Source organism: Psammomys obesus, unplaced genomic scaffold (assembly GCF_907164565.1).
Source record: "Psammomys obesus unplaced genomic scaffold, mPsaObe1.curated_primary_1811, whole genome shotgun sequence".
In the NCBI taxonomy this organism is placed as follows: domain Eukaryota; kingdom Metazoa; phylum Chordata; class Mammalia; order Rodentia; family Muridae; genus Psammomys; species Psammomys obesus.
Window position 1 is genome coordinate 25,959,962 of NW_026596046.1, and position 22,477 is coordinate 25,982,438.

Here is a 22,477-nt window from a genome sequence, read left to right on the forward strand (position 1 = left end):
ACTGATTTCAAGTGTCAATAGAATATACCAGATGCTCTGTGATTGCAAATAATTAGACACTGAAGTGAGAAGAGGCTGGGGACAGAGGGACCGTGGACAACAGTTACAGGGGCTCTGTCAAACACCAGTAGGCTGATGTCTTATAATGCCTTCTAGACAACAATGGTTGTTATGTACCTGCTCTAATGGGAGAAGGCTGTGTGTTACAGCATACATCACAGTCAGTGGCAATGCTGTGGTTACCCAAGTGGTAACTGTGCTTTTGACTGCAGCAATAATGTAGCTATTATATAGTGTTCCGAGGTGTGATAGGCATGCCGTGGTGATGTTCTCTGTGGATAACCCATCAAGCTGAATCACAAACATCCAAATGAATCCACAGTTACCCAAGACACTCAAATACAAATGTAAATGTCTCCATGCATGCTCTAAAATTAGAACTTTATTCTCTTTACGGTCAACATCAGCACATATGGTTTTTTATTCATTCATTCATTTATTTACTTTACATCCCAATCAGAGCTTCCCCTTGCTCTTCTCTTCCCAGTCCCTCCCTCTCACCTCCCCTACTCTGAGGGCCTCCCCTTTTTCCTCAGAGAAGGAAGACCTCCCATGGATATCAACCTGTCTTGGCATATCAAACTGTAGTAGGAATGGGTGCATCTTCTATTGTGGCTATAAAAGGCTGTCCAGTTAGGGGAAAGGGATCCAAAGGCAGGCAACAGAGTCAGAGACAGCTCCTGCTGTTAGAGAGGTCCCACATGAGGACCAAGGTGTACATCTGTTACACATGTGTAGGGGCCTAGATCCATCCCATGCATGCTCTCTGGTTGGGGGTTCAGTCTCTATGAGCCCAGGTTAGTTGACTCTATAGGTTTTCTTGTGGTGTCCTTGACCTCTCCAGCTCTTTCAATCCTTCTTCCTCCTCTTCCACAAGATTCCCCAAGCTCTACCTAATGTTTGGCGGTGGGTCTCTGCATCTATTTCCATCAGCTGCTGGGTGAAGCCCGTCTGATGATGGTTATGCTAACCTCCTGCATGCGAGTATAGCAGAATATTATTAATGGTGTTAGGGGTGGGCTCTCTTAGGGCATGGGACTCAGGTTCTGGCCAGTCATTGGTTGGCCATTCCCTCACTTTCTGCTTGTTCTTTATTCCAGCACCTCTTATAGGTAGGGAAAATTAGCATACATGTTTTAATGTCAACTATAATGACTGTCTATTGATTTGATTTCTGTTCCCATGTAATTCTTTGCTGAAGGAGAATCAAGAACTTAACCATGTAGTTAAAAAGTATTCCCTGTACAAGCATAGGACCCTTTTTGGAAAGTTCTTGCCTGTACCTACATCTTGAAGTGTCCTGTCTATTTTCCTTTGGCAGATTCAGAATTTCAGGTCTTGCAATAGGTTCTTACTCCATTTTGAATTTTTTTTTTAAATAGGAAACTATATGGATTTAGCTTTCTTCCTTACATGGTATTTCCCAACACCATTTGTTGCAATTGGCTCCTCCTGTCCCTGAATGTAGATCTTTGACATCATTATCAGAAATTATATAGCTGTAGCTGTGTGATTTTTTTTTTTCTGGATCATCTTTTTATTCCCTTGGCCTAAATTCTTGTTTCCGTTTCTACACCATGCTGCCTTTGCTGCTGTGGCCCTTCAGTACGCACACAGCACAGCTGCCAGAGCCGCTCTAGTCCTGCTCTTCCTATTTAGGGTTGTTAAGGCTATAGCGGTCTTTTGTGCTTCTATATTAATTTTGGGATTTTTTTTCTAGTTTTGTGAAAGCTGCCATTGGAATTTGGATGAGGGTTGCATTAACTCTGAGGATTGTTTTGGTAACACAGATAGTTTTCAATAATAACATTCCAATCCATGAGAGTAAGGGGTCTTTTCATCTTCTAGTGTCTCCTTAATTATTGTTTTCAGTGTAGATTGACCTCCATTCGTTGATTCTTTGTGTGTGAGTCTTTGTTAGTGAGGTGGTTGTGTAAACATGCTTTCCAGTTCAGGTGGTCTGCATTTTTAAATGGATGTCCTGAAGCCATTTATGCCTAAGGTTGTTATTGAGATATGTTTATTAATTCCTATGATTTTGTCGATTTTTGGTTAGCTGGATTTCTGTGAGTAGTTTTCTTCCTCTGGCGTTAGTATTAGGTGTTTGCATGTTTACTGTGTTGGACATGATGCACTAATTCTCAGTTCTCTTGTGGATCTGGGTCTCTCATCAGACATATTTTTCTCTGTGGCCGCATGGTTGAGGTCGTTTTCTTTCCTCTCTGACCTCTATGTATAATATTTTTCTAAAATCTTTGGATGGGTTGTCTGGGTGATCATGAGTGCCTTAGTTTGTTCTTGTTTTGAAATTTTCTTATTTCACCAGCAAATTAAAGATAAATTTGCAGGGCATAGCATTCGTGGTAGACAGTTGCTTATCTCCAGGGCTTAAAACATAATAACCCTCACTTTCTGGATTTTAAGATCACAGATGACTCACTTAATAGTCTTCTGACGTGTTTGCCCCTATAGATGGGTTGGCGTTTTCCCTGTAATTTTAATTTTTTAAGTTTATAAATACATGGATTAATTTGTTTGTGCCGTAGTGTGTGCGTGTGCCACAGTGTCAGAGGGAAGTTTGTAGGAGTTAGTTTCCTCCTTCAATCGTTGTGTCCCAGGGATTGAACTCATCACGCTTTGCAGTGATTGCCTTCTGACTGGCTGAGCCTTCTTGCTGGTGTTTCTTGAAGCAGTTCATGACCCATCCTGTGGGTCTGTCACTGAGATCCTGAATGAGGGAGTGGGAATGAAAAACAGAGCAAGAGCGTGAGACATGAAGACCAAGACAGTTTCTCCAATCAAGTTCTCAGTTTATTTGAATTTTTCGTACAACTATATAGGCAGGGCAGAAGGAATGTAATTGCCTTTGGCAGGGTTATTAAAAAGTAACTAGAAATCACAGGATGGCCCACCAAGATGTGCTAATAATGGTTGTTTGGAAAGTTCCTCAGAAGAGGTACTTAGGAAGCCCTGAGAAAGGGGAGGGCTTAAGGTATTTCAGGAAGATGATCTTATCCAAAGCCCCAGGTCAGTCAGGAATGTACCATTGTATCCGAGCAGTAGGCCATCAAGCCAGATGCCAAAATTCAGGGGGCAGCAAGGTGCCAGAAGCCCCCTCCCCCACAAGTTCATCCTGTTAGTTTCTTTTACCTCTGTCATGTTGACTAGAATGTGTTCTTTCATATTGGTTTTGGGTACAACATTCTTCTTATATTTGGGTGTTGCCCCTCTCTATATTTGGGAAACTTTCTTTTTTTCATTTCAGTGAGTAGATTCTCTATTCCTTTAGTTTTAATTTTAGTTCCTTCTTCTGTGGATTCTTGAGTTTGGCTCAAGAGTTTGGCCTCAGAGTTCTTACCTTTGGGGTCATATTACTACCTCCTGTTTACTGATGTCTGAATGCAAAGACCCTAACTGGATTTGAGGTTTGTGTGGGCAGTGCCTGGGCTTGCTCTGGCTGTAGGATTGACTGCCTGTCTCTCATCAGGATGGCAGTCCTTATCTTTGGATGAGGTTTCTCCTCCCCAAGCCTACTTCTTTTCTGGATAGCTCCTTGTATTTTTCCCTTGGGTGTATTTCTAAGAAATGAGCTTCTGGGCTTTAGATAATGTCATCCTTCTGCTTAGGCATTGCTAAAATGCTTGCTTGTAAAGCATTCATGTCAGCTTAAACTCTTGGCAGCCACGATTCCGCATAGCTTCACATCTTTGTCAAAATCCTTATTGTTTGCATTTTGTGATGCTAGTAGGTGAATATTATTTTAATCTTAATTTGAATTATTTCAATAATTAACTAGGCTAAGAATCTTTGTATGTTTATTGCTTATTTGTATAATGATAATAATGATAATGACCGTGAAGTATATGTTTGGATTTCTTCTTTCTTATTCTATCAGGCTTCAAAAAATTGATTTGTAAGAATTTGTTACAAATTCATGAATAAATTCTTATCTGTTTATTTAATGTGATTATGAATGTATTATTCAGAAGTATATATTATTGTACCATTCTTACTTGGTAGTTGCTATTTTGTTAAGAAATTTGTTCTACAACTTTGGGGTACAAGTATATCCTTACATATTTCTTTATAGAGCTTTATAATTTTGTCTGTTCATATTTAGCCTTAACTTTTTCTAAAACCAAGCCCTTTAATGGTTTATTTTGCAAATGTGCCTAAGAAATAATTTATCATTTTTATGAGGTTCATTAATCTTTTGGCTGTCTAAAGATAAAACACACTGGAAACATTTTTCAGAAATGATAAAATTATGTAATATAACATATATGTCAGTAGCTTATCCCAGACATTGTTATCATTTTTAAGATTAAATTATCCTTAATTCTAACACTGCTTATTTTCATGTTTAAACATACGCATTTGCATATGTTTTCTTTACTTAAAGTAATGGAGTAGATGAAATAATCATGCTGATTTAGACTCTTAGGCTGTAAGTTTAAGTATTTCAACAGTGAATTCAGGATATTTCAAGAAAAATTACTCTTAAGTATTTAATTTTTTTAAAAAGGAAAATAAGTGTTATAAAGGCAAACCAATCAGGGCAACTAACATAAAAGACAATCTTGGGTCTTGACATCAGTGCATTGATCTCAGACTCCCATGAGAAATCAATTTCTATCATTTGTAAATTAATCAAGCTGTGATATTCTGTCCAGGCAGCACTGTTAGAGTAAGACAGAGTTGTTTTGGATGAGATCCGAGAGGTGACATCAAAGAAGAGACAAAATGTGAAATAGGGCTTCTGAAGATCTTGGAGAAAAGGATCTAAGCAGAGAGAAACTCTGGAAAAGCTCTATAAAAATGGATATGAGCAGAGGTAGCTGTTTTAGCTCTTACTTTGACACAACCTAGTATCACCAGAAAGAGAATCTCACTGAGAAATTATCTAGATCAGGTTTTCCAGAGAGGGATTGTCTTCACTGTTATTTGATGTATGAAGACCAAGACCACTGTGGGCAGCACAATTCTCTAAGTAGGGTGTCCTGAAGAGTTGAGAAATGAAATTAAACAAGTAAGCATATATGTGTGTGTACACACACACACACACACACACACACATACACATATTCATTTTTCTTTGCTCTTGATGGCAATTGTGATCTGATCAAACTCCCCCAGGTTCCTGCTTTCTTTACTTCCCCAAAGTGATGGATTCTAACCTGGGGTTGTGAGACGAGAGAAACCCTTAAGGCATTTTATCACAGCAACAGCACTGGAGCTTGGATAGACATGGAGCAGGAGTGCAGTGGCTGTCTGTTAGTGCATTTCTAAATCACACTTGAAAGTATTTTCGGGCGGTTTTAAAAATCTTTCAGGTTTGGCTTGATATATATTTAATATTCTATACTGTCACATAACGTTTTTCAGCTACTCTACTCAAACCTCCTGGCTATTAGTTAGTTATTCTTGGTGATTTATTTCCTTAGAATGGCCAGGATTGTGACTTTTAAATTTACGGTAACTATTCCGAACCACAACTTGGTTTTGGTTCTTATGTATTAAAGATAAAACTCACTTTTTCATGTCATTTGACTTTGAGCTGCTTATGATTCCTTAGGTCCAGCTGCTGGAAATAGGGAAATTAGCATATTTTAATTTTCCCTTAGACTTTATGTCACGTCGAAGCATCTCCAACTTACCCTTCAAATATGATTCCATATATTTCACAAAAAAACTATAAAAATCTTATTTATGTTTATTTCTTTTCCAAACCTATCTAAAAGAAATCTGAAATATTAGGAAGTAAAATATATAATTTAAATATAAATAACATTTCGATATAAGAAGAAAACCGGGCTAGATATGGGTGAGTATTACCCTAGGCAGGACGATCTAATTTGAACATGAAAGTTTGTATTATAGTATTTTGTACCACACATCTTATGCCTACACAACTTTATCAATTTAAGTGACCTGCCTTCAGTGTGAAAATGTTACTCTTCTTTTATTTCAAGGAGGCAACACATAGCCTCGTACAACAGATTGGGAATTAGAGGCAGCGAATAGCCAGTGTTTGGAGAAGAGCCTCATGCTGTGTCTGCAAGCTCCTGCCTACCTGCTCATATGAAGGCTGGGACAGTGTGCCACAGCTTGCTGGGACTGTAGCAGTGGACAGATGACCAAATTCAGCATCCTACTGACTATGAGAGGGCTGGTGCCTCCGCAGCAGAGGCAGCACCAGGACCCAGTGCAGTGGCAGAGCTTGCCCTAGGCTAACTGTCTCCACTGCTGCCAGCTTACTTAGCTTTTGCTTCTGTTTTAGTGAGTCTGGAGTGAGCAGGACGATTAAATCCTGAGTCGTTCATTAAGGTGAAAGCCTCGTACTCTGGATGAGGAAAGACAATGCTGTCTTGGGCCGTAGGGTGGTTGGGGAGAAAGAAGGAAACAGGATCCTGGGCTGCAGGTCTGCTGGAGGAGGGCCTCTCCCTCCTGTACAGGCGAGAGAGGTGGGGCTGGGCACCGGGAGAGGCTGCTTCCTCTGGCACAGAGTTGAGCTGGGCTTGGTTTTCCACTCCTCATTGGTTACCTGGGTCTAAGTCATCATGCCTAGGACAGAACCAACCTTGCTTGCAGCAGGTATGGCCTGAAAGATGTTCAGTTCCTCCATGTCAAGGGGAGGGGCAGCCTTTCTCCTCCATTCCCAGCCTCTGCCCTTTGCAGATGACTGAGATGAAGGAGACAACCTGAAGCATGCCCTGCTGTGGCCCAGTGCTTTTTTTCCAGGGAGCTCACGTTGGCTGGACCCACAACCCTGCCCTGGCACAGAGCTGACATTTATGCCCCCGAGACGGTGTCTGACTGAATGGTGGTGTGCAGGTGGAAATCCCAGGAGGGGTACTCACAGATACCCTCCATTTCAGCATAGTGGACCATGCTGCCAGGTGCCCAGGAAAGGCTATTTCTTCCCAGCATGCACTGCTCTCTGACCCCACCGCATAAGTGCCAAGTTTTCATTTGATAGGTTTGAGAATAATTTTAAAAATCATGCCGTTGGGTATGCAGAACCCAGAGCTGATGGCTATGTTCTCTCTCTCTCTCTCTCTCTCTCTCTCTCTCTCTCTCTCTCTATTTATTGACAAGAGGATAAAGAGACAAGGCTTACCTGACACAGAGCGTGCTATACACCCAAATGGAGAAACCTTGTTTGGTGGTAGAGCTGGGTGAGCAGAACAGTGAGGTCCCTTAGTTGGTGGCAGGATCTGAGGACACCTCATCTTCAAACTCCTCAGAGCCTAGGACTGGCTTCTGCCGAAAGCGTGGGGTGGATTACTGGATTACCCAGTCTGGTCCATGTCGCACACGGGGCAAGTGGGTTGTAGAGCGTTTCCAGGCACACCCATGACCTTGTATCGTGCACTGCTGATGGCTAAGCTGCTCGGGCAGTAGCAAGTCTGTGTGATGTGCCGGGTTTGTCCAGCAGACCCCCGGCTGTGTACTGGCAGCACATCAGGATGCGCTACAGAGCCCGATGAGGGTACATCCCTGGCTCATGCTAAGGACAGAGTCAGCTTGAGCGTGCAGCGTGGTGCGGCAGGGAAAGGAGCCCTGCCTGTCAGGAGGAGTAGCAGCCGTCCACCATCTTGTTGCAGTGGCCCTGAAATCCCCCCTTCAAATCTCATCGGATGGCTTGTCACCCACTGTAACAAGGTCTTCAGGTTCAAAGGGCGTTTCTTCTTGAGGATTACTAGCTAAACCAAACCACAGAAGGTGCAGCTACCATGGGCTTCCATTCCTGGCATCCTGCCGATGCTGCCTCCCCAGTTAGGGTGCCTTGCTCTCCATTCATCAGTGCCTGCAGAGAGGACTGGAGTGACGGTGTTGGTCAGAGATTACTGAGGTGACACAGTATGTCCTTCTCACATCCACCTCACCTCCAAAGCGCATGAGCAAAGAGCCATCTGGAATTACAAAGACTGAAGATGCTTCTTTAAAATTACTTTTCTGTTCTTTCTTCTCTCATATATTACTTCCTGACCACAGTTTCTCCTTCTCCCTTCGCTCCAACCACCCTTCCCATTCCATTCCTCTTCCATTTCTGTTCAGAAAAGGGCAGACCTTCCATGAATATCAAACAAACCTGGCATATCAAGTTGCTTTAAGATTAGCCAGGCACCTTCCCTCATATTAATGCTGGAAGGGGCGACGCAATAGGAGGAGAAGGATCCCTAAAGCAAGCAAAAGAGACAAGGATAGCCCCTGTTCCCATGTTAGGAGTCCATTAAGGAGATATAGAGACAGCCAAACCTTAGGCAGAGCTATAAGAACCCTGCAGAAGAGGGGGAGAAAAGATTGTGGGGGCCAGGTGGGTCAAAGACATCACAAAACAACCTACGGAATCAACTACCCTGGGCTCAAAGGGCCTCACAGAGACTGAACTGAAAACCAGGGAGCCTGCACATGTCTGCCCAGGCTCTCTGCACATATGTTACAGTTGTGTAGCTTGGTCTCCTTACAGAGAAGACTTCTTATACTGAAATACTGAAGAATGTTTCTTTCTGTTCTTGACATTGTAGGCCTCTTCTGTGCCAATGATGTACCACCCACTGACATCTGTGTCTGTGGGTACAAGATTCTGCCCATGGCCTTTAAAGCCACCTTCTGGACTTTGACATAGTTCCAGAAACTGACACACAAGTTTCAGAGGGTTAGTTTATTATCATGGCAGGGGTGTGGTGTGGCACTGGAACAACAGCTGTGAGTTACAGTCGGGTTTATTTTTATTTTTTTTCTTTATTAATTACACTTTATTCACTTTGTATCCCCCCTGTGGTTCTCTCCCTCCTCCCATCCCAATCCCTCCCTTCCTCTACCCTCTGCATGCATGCCCCTCCCTAGTCCACTGATAGGGGAGGACTTCTTTTCCATCCTTCTGATCCTAGTCAATTAGGTCTCCTCAGGTGTCTTTGCTTATTTCTGTGTTACACCTGGGTACCACAACCCACCATCTTGTTTCCTTAGCTGTTGTGAAATAGTGTTTTGTTTGTGGAAGGGATTTGGAAACTGATATTTCTGTGTCATTTATCTGTGCACTGGAGAGGTCTACCATTTTGCCGCAGCTTTTCAACTTTTCTTTATTGATGGGGGTTTACTGATAGAAACACCATTTTTGGAGCAACACATTATCTGTAGATGCCAAATACCAGTAACAACCTTCTCAGAATATAATTAAGAACCCGACAAGCGAGAAAGCTGATGTTCGTGAGACCTCACAGATGAACAAAGCAAGCTGGAAATAACCTGAATAAGTAACTTGCTGAAGCTGGTCATTACAATCTGAGTGAAACTGAAGCACTTTCTGCTGTGCAGTTCTGTTTTGCCCATTTCAGAGTGAGTGTTTGTGTGTGCTTTAAAAATATATGAAGGCTAGTTTAAGTAGCATTTAAACTTGACATTTGGTTTTTATTCTTATGTACAGTGAGAAAAAAACTTTAAAGAGTCTGGAATAGCTTCTTTGTATTAAGCTATCACGGCCATTTATAGTTGTGTCCTAATTAACTTGTGTGTGATCTGGAGAACAGCGCCTATTCCCTTGCGCCTAATTAAAAATTTCTGTTGGTAAGTGGTTTAGTGACAAAACTGTTATTATTGATTTAAAAGTAGCTAAGTGTGTATTATGCAGTCACTACACATGAAAATCCATAAATGAGATATGCTTTATTTAACATATTTTAAGCTACATTTAAATGTTTATTATACTGCATTTATTCTTTTGTAATTTGCTTTTTATGGTTCACTATTATGAGATCCCTACTTCTGGACCATATGTAGCTTCTGTTCACAGAGTTGCACCTTACTTTCATAGTATTAAACCATGTTCTACAGTTTATTTCTTCACCCCCATGTTGATAGATTTTTAGGATGTCCATATTGTTTTTGTTTTGTTTTGTTTTTATTTTATTTTTTCTGTACAGGGCCTAGTCTGGCCTCAAACTCAACTTTTTCCTTACTCAGCCTCTTGAGTGCTAAGATAACTGACTGAGAAAACTTTGGCAGTTTCCCTACATTAAACACAACATTGTAGAGGAACTGGGTTGTGGTATCTGTCTTCAGGTTTAGTAGGCTTGGTGTACTTTAAGTAAGCCATTTTCTATTCCCAGGGCAGTAGATGAGAGATCATTTAGTTCCTTCTTCTTGATACATGGGATTGGCATTATCAGACTTAAAATAATTGCCCATTTGATGGGTGCTATGTGATGAATTGTTCTTCTCCTGTCCTCAAATGTTAAAGCCTTATGCTAAGTATCTTAGAAAGTGATGGTGTTTTGGAGTCATTATTCCTCATGTCCCCGAACACAGAGGAGGCTGGACCCAGGGCTTTGTGCATCCTGGTAAGTGAGCAAGCGCCACTCCGCTGCATTCCCAATCTCTACAAGAATGTTATTTAAATCTTTATTTTTAATTTTTTAAAGTGTGTGTTCGCATGCACGTGTATGCGTGTGTGTGTGTATGTGTGTGTGTGTGTGTGTGTATGTGTGTGTGTGTGTGTCTTACTGTTAGTTTGTGCATGTGAGTGCAGGTGTCTGTGGAGCCCAGAAGGTGATACCTATTCACTGGAGCTAGTGTTATAGGTCACCGTGAGCTGCTGGATGTGGGTACTGGGAACTAGGTTTTCTACAAGAGTAGCATAACCTCCGATCATGTCCGAATCACCTTACAGCCCTAATTTCATTTCTGTTATTATATCTACATTGCAAGAAAAGGGAGTTTTCTTAAGACATTTTCAGACCTGCATGCCATTCACTTTGGTCATACTCACTTCCTTTCTTATTTTGTGTCATCTCCTTCTACAAACTGCTCACCGCCTTCCTCTTTCTCATCTCCCTTTACTTTCCCATTTTAGTTTTTAAAATCAAGACTGCATAGGTGAGAGAAAACAGTATTTGTCTCCCCTGAGACTGGCTTATTTTGTGTAACATGCTGGTCTCCAATTCCATGTACTTTCATGAAAATGATATAATTTTGTTCTCTTTCTAATTTTTGTTTTATGTTGATTCATAGGAATTATGTATTGTCTTTGAATACTTTGTTATGGACACTGCATAGACTGAATATTTATTTCTCCAAATCCATATGTTGAATCATTATCCCCAGTGTGATACTATCTGGAGGCCCTTAGGTAATTGGCTAATGGGGTAAAGCTCAAGTGCATGAGATTAGTGACCTCATAAAAGAGATACCAAGAGCTTTCTCTGACTGTTATATTAGAACAGTGAAAAGATGGCTGCCAATGAACCAGGAAGTAGGCTTCATCAAACAGCAAATCTGTTGGTCTTTTATGTCACAGCCTCCCCAAACTGTAGAAAATAAATCTTGAGCATCTGTCAGCCACTCAGTCTATGGGGGCTTGTTAGAGCAGCTCCAAAGACTAAGATGAATGTGTGACTTAATCAGTCTTTACACTATGTGTTCTATCGGAAACTAAGAACAGATACAGTCTATGGTGCTTGTTTTATTTAAAATTATGGCCTCGAAGCAGAAAACTAAGTCTCCTGTAGCCAGATTAATCATTCTTTCTCTTAATTATATATGATGCCTGTATGTTGTTTACAGAATCTTTTTCTATTAAAATGATAATGCATTTGTTAAAACCTTAGGATTTTTGCTTTCAAATTTGAACTTTGTACATGTGTATTAAAGAACTGGTACTGGAGACAGGAGGCGACACACCTGGCATGGAGGTAAAATCTTTAAAGAGGTAATTCAGAAGTCATGAGGATTGTTTGCAATGTAATACGGTAGGGGCCTTTATATGTTGACTTGTTCATTGGTCGAGTAGACAGTTATTTATCACTTATTATGTATATCATACTTCAGACAATATGTGAAGTGTTGTCAGGGACAGAAAAAATGTTATGCCAGGACTGCCCCACTTACACAACCATCCTGGGAAATATTTATTATTTTTATTCATTTTACCCATGCACAAACTCCAGCTTAGGGAAGTGGGATACTTGGAGAATACAACTTGTAAATTCTGGAACTTAGATTTGACATTAAGTCTTTAAGTATTCATCAAAGACTGAGTGGCTTGATGTGCTGGGGTGGATTGGTAGGGGGAAACCCCCCTTTTCTGAGCAGTAGGGAAGGGGGATGGGTGAGAGAAGAAGGGAGGGTGGGACCAGAAGGAGAGGAGAGAGGGGGTTATAATCGGGATGTAAAGTGAATAAATAAATAAAGTCTGAAAAATTAAAAAAATGTACACATTAAAGATATGATGAAGCTATCAAGGCATTTAATAATTAAGGATTATACTATGGCCTAGGTTTACAAATAGCCATTGTACGAATGGATAGACTGTGTGATGGCATGGACACCACCATGAGGATTGACAGGTGAGAGCTTGTAGCACAGGTAAGGAAGATACCACTGAATTGTCTTCAGAACAGTCTTTTTCCTAGCTAATCCATCCAATGTCTCAAATCAGAGAAAGTCTGAATAATTCTCAAGGCAGGATGGCAGCCTTGTGTACAAAAGAAATGATGTGAGTAAGTTGGTTAGTTCTGGGTAGCTTTAGACAAACTTTTTGTTGTTATAACTTGCTAAGGCTTATTGAGATGGCTTGAAATACCCACCACATTACTCTCATTTGGCACTTAGTGCCATAGAAACTGTGACTCTGAGCTTTTTTCCTGACATAGAAGTCTCTTTGTGAAAATGATGATTTAGGTAGAGGCTGTTAGCTCTAGTTATCTAAGAAGAAAGGATATTGCTAAGTGGATACAATTACAGAATGGCCTACTTCTGTAGTCCTCTCTAGAAAGTGTGTGTGTGTGTGTGGGTGTGTGTATCTCAGCAAATCAAAGCAGTTGCCTCCTAAGATTTTATATAATTTTACATGTAGCTTGAACACTGACCAATAAAATGTGTTGGGGGCAAAGATTAGGTTAATGAAGTAGAAAAAGAAATGTTTCTGGTACTTGTCCAATATCTGTTTTTTTCTCCTACATTAGTAGTATTTGTTATTTTATGATGTCATTTTTTTAAACAGTTGAGATTTTCTAGATGTTTTTGTGTTCTGTTGTTAAATGTACCACATTAAAAAAAATCCATTCTTTATTTGAGCGACATCTAGGTTTTGTTTTTTAAGTCTACCACATTTTTAAAAATCCATTCTTTATTTGAGGAACATCCAGGTTATTTTCAGTTTGTTTCTATTGTGAGCAAAGCTTCTATGGACATAGTTGAGCAAGCGTTCTTGTGGTCGGGTGGAACATCTTCTGGGTATATAGTAGTATAGCTGGATCTTGAGGTAGATAGAGTCCCAGTTTTCTGCGGAAACTCCATATTGATTTCCACATGGTTGTACAGTTTGCGCTCCCACCAGCAATGGAGGAGGGCTCCCCTTGCTCCATATCCTCACCAGCATGTTTTGTCACTTGTGTTTTGATCTTAGCCATTCTGACAGGGGTAAGATGGAATCTCAAAGTAGTGTTGATTTGCTTTTTTTCTCATGCCTAAGGATGTCGAACAGTTTTTAAAACTGTTTCTTAGCCATTTGAGATTTCTCCATTGAGGATTCTGTTTAGACCTGTACCCCGTTTTTAGTTGGATTTTGTATTTGTTGATATTTAGTTTTTTGAGTTCTTTATGCATTTAAGATACTGACCCTCTATTGGATGGGAGTTGGTGAAAATCTTTTCTTATTCTGTAGGCTGCCGTTTTGTCCTATTGGTGGCTTCATTTGCTATTCAGTTTCATGAAGTCCCATTTATTAGTTGTTGATACTAGTACTTGTGCTATTGGTGTTCTATTTAGGAGGTTGTCTCCTGTGTCAACTCATTAAAGGTTATTTCCTACTTACTCATCTATAAGATTCAATGTATCTGATTTTATGTTAAGGTCCTTGATCTTCGTGGAATTGAATTTTGTGCAGGGTGATAAATTAATCTATTTGCATTTTTCTACATGCAGACATTCAGTTAGACCAGCACCATTTGTTGAAGATGCTTTCTTTTTTACATTGTGTATTTCTGGCTTTTTTTTTTAATAGGAAAAAAAACCAAATTGTTCACAGGTGTGTAGATTTATGTCTAGGTCTTTGTTTGGATTCCATTGATCATCATGACTGTTTCTATGCCAATGTCATGTGGTTGGTTTTCTTATGGTGTTCTTCTCCCCTCTGAGTCCTTCTGTCTTTCCGCTCCACTCTTCATAGGACTCCCCAAGAGCTCTGCCTAAACGCTTGGCTGTGAGTCTCAGCATCTGATCTGATCAGCTGCTAGGTGGGGCCTCTCAGAGGACAGGTATGCTAGGCTGTCTGTAAACATAGCAGAATATCACTAATGGTTTCAGGGGTTGGCTCTCTCCCATGAGGTGTGTCCCAGGTTGGGCCAGACGTTGGTTGGACATCCCTTCAATGTCCACCTCATCCTTATCTCTGTACATCCTGCAGGCAGGGCAAACCTTGGGTCAAGGTTTTCATAGGTGGATTGGTGTTCCCTTCCTACCACTCTAAGTCCTTTCTGGCTAGAAGGTGGCCTCCCCAGTCTCCATGCTCCCTACTGCTAGGAGGCATAGCCAGAGACATCTTCATATCCTCCCTGTAGCCTACCCTGTCACAGGTCTCCAGCTTGTCTCAGTGATGCTCCCTCGGTTTCCCTTTTCTCTCCAAGGCCCTCCCCCACTCTCCCCATACTTAATCTCTTCCTGCCCTGTTTTCGCCCCTACATTCTCTTACCCAGTTCCCTATCTACATCCATTTTCACTATCTATTCTATTTCCCCATCTGAGTGAGATTCAAGGGAGGCCTCCCTTAGGCCCCCCTTGGTACTCACTTAGCTCTTTTGGGTCTGTGAATTGTCCTGTGGTTATCTTGTACAATGTGGCTAAAAATCCTCTTATAAGTGAGTACATGCCATGCGTGTCTTTCTGAGTCTGGGTTACCTCATTCAGAATGAACTCTGTGTTCTTGTTGACATCTAACTTTAATGTGTGGTGGTCTGACAGAATGTAGGGTTTTATTTTAATTTTTTCCTATCTGTTGAGACTGGCTTTTGTGTCAGATATGTGGCCAGTTTTAGGGCAAGTTCAATGAGCTGCTGAGAAGTGGTCTGTAGGTTCCCAGGAAATGCCTGCTAGGGTTGGGGGCTGGGATAAAGCATCGAGTGGAGGGAAGGAAGTGTGGGGGTGTGATGATATCTGTGTGGTCCACCAGAAATGGGGGCTGGAGGGGAAGAGAGGCTGCAGCAGGTAGTCTGCTACAGAGCTAGGGACAAAACTGGGGGACTGGATTTTGAAGAATGGGAAGATCCGCAGGCTGCCTCTCTGCTTTCCTGGCCTGAGTGGCCCGTGGGTTCCCAGGGAGTTCCAGCTGGAGTTAGGGGCTGGAAGAAACCAGTGAACTGGGGGAAGGATGTTGGGGGGGAGATCCCTGAGATCCACTGAAGGTGGGGGTTGGGGGAAGGCTGGTTTATTGGAGAGCTAGGGTGAGACTGGGGGATTGGATTTGGAGGAGAGGAGGGCTGGGTCAAGATTTGCAACCCACTCCAACCAGCATAGGAAAGCAGAGAGGCTGTCTGTATTTAGATATTTAATGATAAAATTTATTTTGAAATACTATCTTGAGTGTTAACATTTTGACATAAACAAATGCACTGTTTTTCTCTGTCCAAATCTTTTTTCTGGCATGGTGCAATGGAAGCTGTGCTTTGGGGAGGAACCTTGCAATTATGGATCTGGTTGTTTAAATAGAATTGCTCAAACAGCTGCTGATCCTTCCTCCTGGGAGGAAACAGAAACAGATTCCTTTAATGTAAACAAGAAGCAAAGAAGAATGAGACCCAAAGTGCCTGTGTCCTTATACAAGCAGGCATTTCTAGGGGGAAGATCACACAAATGTCTTTTGGTTTACAGTGCCTGGAAAGTTTCTTTTGTCCCACTGCGAAATGTCCCCTCATCTAGAAACATTAATTTCTCACTATTTAAAAAACAAACAAACAAACAAACAAACAAAAAAAAAAAACTCTATTCACTAATTTACCTTCCAAGCCTTATCTTCTGACAGTTTCTAATAAAATATTCTCAGAAAACTCTAACAAGGTAGAATGTGATCCTTAACTGTAGAAGGATTTTAATCCAGCAACATGGCTATTCTGGCAAAGGGGTCACATCCAAAGACCTAAAATATATAGGTACACTCCTAATACACCTTGAATCCCTCTGGCTGGAATACAGACACACCTTTAGTACACACCTTTAATTCTGAACAATGATATCTAATTGAGGGGCAAACAAAGTGACAGGTATATGTGACCGAATGAGCCAGAGATAGAACACACTCAACTCTCACTGGAACGGACAGGGAGAGGCTACTTAGGAGCAGTGCAGGGAGAGAGAGGAGCGTTGCATTTGGTGCAGTTCAGTTGAGCGTAGTTGAGTTGTGTAGTTGAGTTCCTGCAGTCAGCACATACAATCCTGTCAATCCTGCAGTTCAGAAGCAGTTTTTTCCAAGCAGAGCAATTCAGTAAGAAGCTGAAAGAAGCCAGTTTGAATCAGTCAGCTTGGAGAGACGTTTTGAACCAGAACAGCTGAGTTGAACTAGCCAGCCAGAGTTCAGAAAGAACTAGAAAGGGTGAGCTTATTCAGCAGTAAGTTTCAGAGGCTGAAAACATTCTAGGCTTACGTTAGCTGATGGAAGCTGGAAGCTGAAGCCTTCAAGGTCTGGCCTTGTAGAAGATTAAATTGTATGGAGGCTAGAAGCTTCCAGGCCTAGGCCTAGTTAGATAGAAATGTTCTGGGCTCAGCACAAGCCATGCATTTGTATAGCTTGGGGACTGCTCTCATGTCATCCCCTCTTCTGAGGAAAGAGAAACAACATTTACCCTTAACACTTGGTAATATCTTCTATGCGACTTTTTTCTCTGTGCCATGGTGTGGCTCATAGGTAGCTGAGTATAGAAGAGTTGTCTCCGATATAAGGCTGGAGAGATGGCTCAGCAGATTAAGGTGTGAAGCCTGATGACCTGATCCTTGGGGCTCATACGGTAGCAGGTGGCAACTGACTTCCTGCAACCTCCACACATGCAGCAGCCCCCATTGTAGATGTATTCAGACTAAAATAAAATTCAATACAATTTAAAAACAAATCAAGAATTTTCTCCTCTAACAGGTTTCCATTTACTTCTTTCAAGTTCCCCAAGACAGTAAGATTCACCCTCTCGCCTTTTTTTTTTTCATGTTAAATGATTGGATTGAAAGTTTTTTCTACATAAAAAATATAAGCAAGTTAATTTATTTTCCAGACTAATTTCTTATCAAAACTACTTTTCTTACCTTGTATTCTTAGGATTTGGCTTGCTTTTGTTTTCCCACAGCTTTATGGTGTATCGTTAGTTTTTTTTATTTGAGATAATTTGCGATTTCTCAGTGTAGGCCTGTGAGTTTGAATCTTATGGTCGCTCTAATTGTAGGCCAGAGATTTTGGTATATTGGTATAGTGTTTTAATTTTTATTCAATTTTAGAAATGTTTTTAATTACTTCTTGGTTTCTTCAATGACCCAATTTATTATTTAATAATGAGGTTGTTTAATTTCCATGAGATTGTATATGTTTTGGGGTTTCTTTTATTGTTGATTTGAAATCTTATTTCATTGTGATCAGATAGAATGCAAGGGATTATTTACATTTTCTTATATTGTGAAGACTTTGTGTCCTAAAACATCATTTTAGAGAAAGTTCCATGGGCTTTTGAGAAAAATGTGTGTACTGCATTGTTTGGATGGAATTTTCTATAGCGGTCTGTTAAATGCATTTGATGTATGATATCATTTAATTAAGATATACACACATATTTAATATATATGTATATATAATTTTAGGATGACCTGTCAGTTGGTGAGAATAGGGTTTAGAAGTTATCCACTACTCTTGTTTCAAGAGGTTAATCTTTGATTTTACCTGTAGTAGTACTTGTTTTATGAACTTGGATATTCTTATGTTTACAACATACACTTTTATTTTATTTATTTTTTAAAATCTTATTTTATTTTTACACATACGGATGCTTTTGCTGTATGTATATGTACCATGTGCATGCAGTGCCCACAGAGGCTAGAAGAGGGTATTGATGCCATGGAACTGGAGTTACAGATGGTTGTGAGCTGCTCTGTGGGTCCTAGGATTAAACCCTGGTCCTCTGGAAGAGTGACCATTCTTCTTAACTGCTGAGCCATCTCGTGAGCCCTTGGGGCATATAATGTCTTCTCTAAATCATTATGAAGTGATCTTCTTTATCTTTTCTCATTAATTTTGGTTTGAAGTCTATTTTGTCCATTATTAGAATAATGACACCTGCTTGTCTATTTCCTTGGAGTAACTTTTTCCCCCTTTCACCCTAAGATGGTGTCTGTCTTTTATGGTGAGGTGCATTTCTTAGTAGCAACTAACAGATGGCTCGTGGTTTTTCATCCAATCTGCTAGTCTGTGTCTTTTAATTGGGAAATTGAGCCCATTAAAATTCAGAGTTATTTTTGAAAATAGTTTATTTAATTAGTTTATCCCGCCATTTTGTTGATTTTATAGTGTGTCCCCCCCCCCTTGCTTAGTATCATTCTAGAATGGTTTACTCTTCCTTGTGGCCTGCTTCATGATGGATATATATTCTGTAGAAATGGCTTAGTGGTCATACTTTTCTTTAGTCTATTTTTATTGTGGAAAATTCTTATTTTTTCCTTTAGTTATGACAGATATATTTGCTGGGCATAGTACTTTTGATTGGCAATTGTTATCTTTCAGAAATTAAAATAAATAATTTCTAAGCCCTTCTGGCTTTTAAAGTTTCAGTCAAGTAAGTTAATGGCCAAAAATATATTATATAATTATATATAAAATATATAATTAAAACACTTACTTAGTTTTTTAATAATATGACCAAACTGAAGTTTTTTAAAAAAGTTTTTTAAAAATAAATTTTACTTTTTATATTAATTACAGTTTGTTCACTTTTTATCCCAGCTGTAGTCCCCTTCCTCATTCCCTCCCAATCGCACCCTCCCTCCCTCATCTCCTCCCATACCCCTCCCCAAGTCTACTGTTAAGGAGGTCCTCCTCCCCTTCCATCTGACCCTAGCCTATCAGGTCTCATCAGGATTGGCTTCATTGTCTTCCTCTGTGGCCTGGTAAGGCTGCTACCCCCTGAAGGGAAGGTGATCAAAGAGCCAGCCACTGAGGTCATCAGACTGAGGTTCTTTTCTGGTCTTATATGCTTGATATCCTATTTCTTGTATCAGGATTGACATCTCTTTTCCTAACTCTGAATTTTTTTGTTAGGATTCTTCTGAAATTGTTTTCTCCATCTCCTCCCAGTCCCATTCACCCTTCCTCTTCTCCCCTATGTCCCTTCCCTAGTCCACTGATAGGGGAGGACCTTCCCCCCTATCTGACTCTAGCCTATCAGGTCTCATCAGGACTGGCTGCATCATCTTCCTCTGTGGCCTAGCAAGGCTGCAACCGCCAGGGGGAGCTGATCAAAGAGCCAGCCACTGAGTTCATGTCAGAGACAGTCCTGGCCCCCTTATTAGGGAACCCACTTGGAAACTGAGCAGGAGATCTGGGTCCTCTCAGTACATGGTCTTTGGTTGGAGTATCAGTCTCTGCAGGCTTCCCTGGGCCCAGGTATTTTGGCTCTGTTGGTCTTCTTGTGGAGTTCCTGTACCTTCCAGATATTTCTCCCTCTTCTTTCTTAAGGTTTCCTGCACTCTGCCCAAAGTTTGGCTGAGTCTCAGTATCTGCTTTGATACTCTGGTGGGTAGAGTCTTTCAGAGGCCCTCTGTGGAAGGCTCCTGTCCTGTTCCTTGTCTTCTCCTACTTCCAATGTCTATCCTGTTTGCCCTTCTGAGTGAGATTTCAGCCTCTTCTCTAGGGTAGTCCTTGCTTAGCTTCTTTAGGACTATAGAATTTTAGTATGTTTATCTTATATGTCTAATAACCACTTATAAGTGAATATATACCATATTTGTCTTTCTTCTTCTGGGTTACCTCTAAAATCGCTATTTTGTGTTCTCTGACTGGGATTTTATCTAATTCACATCAGCAGATGCCATTGTTATGGCAGTAATACTTTTTGAAAGAGTCATGTTTTCTTGGTTGTTCATGTTTCTTAGGATGCTGCATTGGGATTTATGTAATTAGTGTTTCTCTGCTTGGCTTAACTTTTATGAGACATGTTTTTCAATTGAAGTATTTTCTTTTCTTTTTTTAGGGAACAAGAAGAAACTTTTTTCATAACATAATTAAACATTATTAACTGATCAAATTAATTACTATGGGGTGCCAGGAGCCTTCCTTTGCTCATACTCATACTCAGTGAGACTGCATCAAACACTCACCTAGAGATATACAAAGCACTACCCATGATTTCTGTCTTCTTTTGGTTTACAGCTTCTTGAGTTAGAAAGCCACAGAAAACAAATCAAATGGTGTAATTAGCACTCAGGTAATCATGAATGCCTGGAAATATTTTTTCTATCTTTCATGTGGTGATGAAATTTGGTGGGGACAGTGGATAAGTACAAGTTTGCAATAAGAGAGAAACTGTACAGAAGATAAAACACAGGTAGAGAGTTTTTCAGTTGAGCGACATGGTAAAGTAAGTTATCTCACTTGTGATGTGGAGAAAAGCCATAAGAACCACAACCCCTTCACTAATGGCAAAGTTGCTATGTTGCTGACAATTAACATCATTGATTAATACAAATGGCAACATAACAGTCATGGCTTTATTTGTTTTTGGAAGCCGGAAGTTGTAAATCTATACAAAGATCAGGGAACTAAAGTTCTCAGCAAGACAGTAGCAGTCACTCCATGCCCGGGGAGCTTAGACTCTGCAGCTATGGACTGTCTTTGGTAGAATTAATGCTTCATGTACACACAACAATGAAGTTTAAAATTTTTTAAATTTCTTAAACAATTAATTTTTATTTTGCCCCGCTTTTTCTTTAAGAATTTAAAAGGTCTGTGATGTTTCTTTTATGTGTCTGTCTAGGTCTTTGCCTGTATGTATGTGCATATACCATGTGTATGCAGGGCCTGTGGTGGCAGAAGAGGACATCAGATCCTCTGGCATTGGAGTTAAAGATGGTTATAGCTACCATGTAGGTTCTGGGACCCAACTTGGCTCCTCTGACAAAGCAACAGTGTTCTTAACCATTGAACCATCTCTCCAGCTCATAATGTGTTCCACTTTAATATAACGCAAAACACTATACTTGTATCTCAGTTTTCAAACTAATACGTTCAGGGCATGACAGCTTATATGACAAAATTTGTTACTTTACATAAAGGGAAGCGATCACTTAATTAAAATAAGTCACAAGTTATGTGTGAGGCATGAAATTAAAATGCTGTAGTGTATCTGTGTGTGTGGCTTTGGGGAAAATTGTTTAATGTTTGTAGGCTTTAAGTTCCTTTTTTATGGAATAGTGATCATGAACTCACTTCAGAGTTGTAAATGGCTGTGCATGGAAATGGCCTATATATTTATGTCGGTGGTTTTTGTCAGTTACAAAGTATGCACTGAATGCTGGCTATTTTAATAAGAAAAGAATTTTTAAAATTAAAAGAAAAACAATACAAAACAAAAGGTACATAGCAACTTTCTCAGAACATGTGTGTTTTCTGGAAGCTCCATGACTGCTCTGGTTAGATTTCTGCATCACGGGTGTCCTTGTCAATTTGCCCTTTAAAGCTGAAAACCACAACTGTCTTATTTAGGGTTTCTATTGCTGAGAAGAAACGCCATGACCAAGGCACTCTTATGAAGGAAATTGAGGGCTTGCTGACACTTTCAGAGGCTTAGTCCTTTGTCATCATGTGGAGACAGTGACATGTATATAGGCACGGTGCTGGAGAAGTAACAGAGCTTTTCATCCTCACCTACAGGCAGTAGGCAGAGAACCACTAGGTCTGGCAAGGGCCTCAAAGCCTACCTGCATGGACACTTTTCCTCCAGTAAAGCCACACCTCCTAATCCTTCTCAAACAGTTCATCAACTGTGAACGAAGTACCAGGAAATATATGAGCCTACAGGGTCCATTCTCATTAAACCACTACAGCAACCTTACTTACTATCCTATAAGGCTGTATATGAGAAGCTTTAAAAAAATTACATACCATATAATATGGTATGGATATTCATGCAGTCTATTTGAAGATATTTCACCTTTGGAATTTTTGTTTTATAATTTTATTTTATTGATTTCTAATCCTTAAATCTACTTTAAGCTGAATATGATTTATTCTACCCCTTTATTTTTCTTTACCGCTTTACTTAAAAAATGTTGAATTCTTTTACTTGACTAAAACTCTTTCACCACAACTCTTAAGTCCTCATCCTTAAGCTGATCACCCATAGCAATTCACATCAAAGTCCAGGGAACATCAAAGAAGAGGGTTGGGATGATT

General features: G+C 40.3%; 1 pseudogene; it reads right to left on the bottom strand.

The window, feature by feature from the left end:
• Nucleotides 1–7,260: 7,260 nt before the first annotated feature.
• LOC129688436 (protein farnesyltransferase subunit beta-like) lies at nucleotides 7,261–20,789 on the bottom strand (annotated as a pseudogene).
• Nucleotides 20,790–22,477: the final 1,688 nt, after the last annotated feature.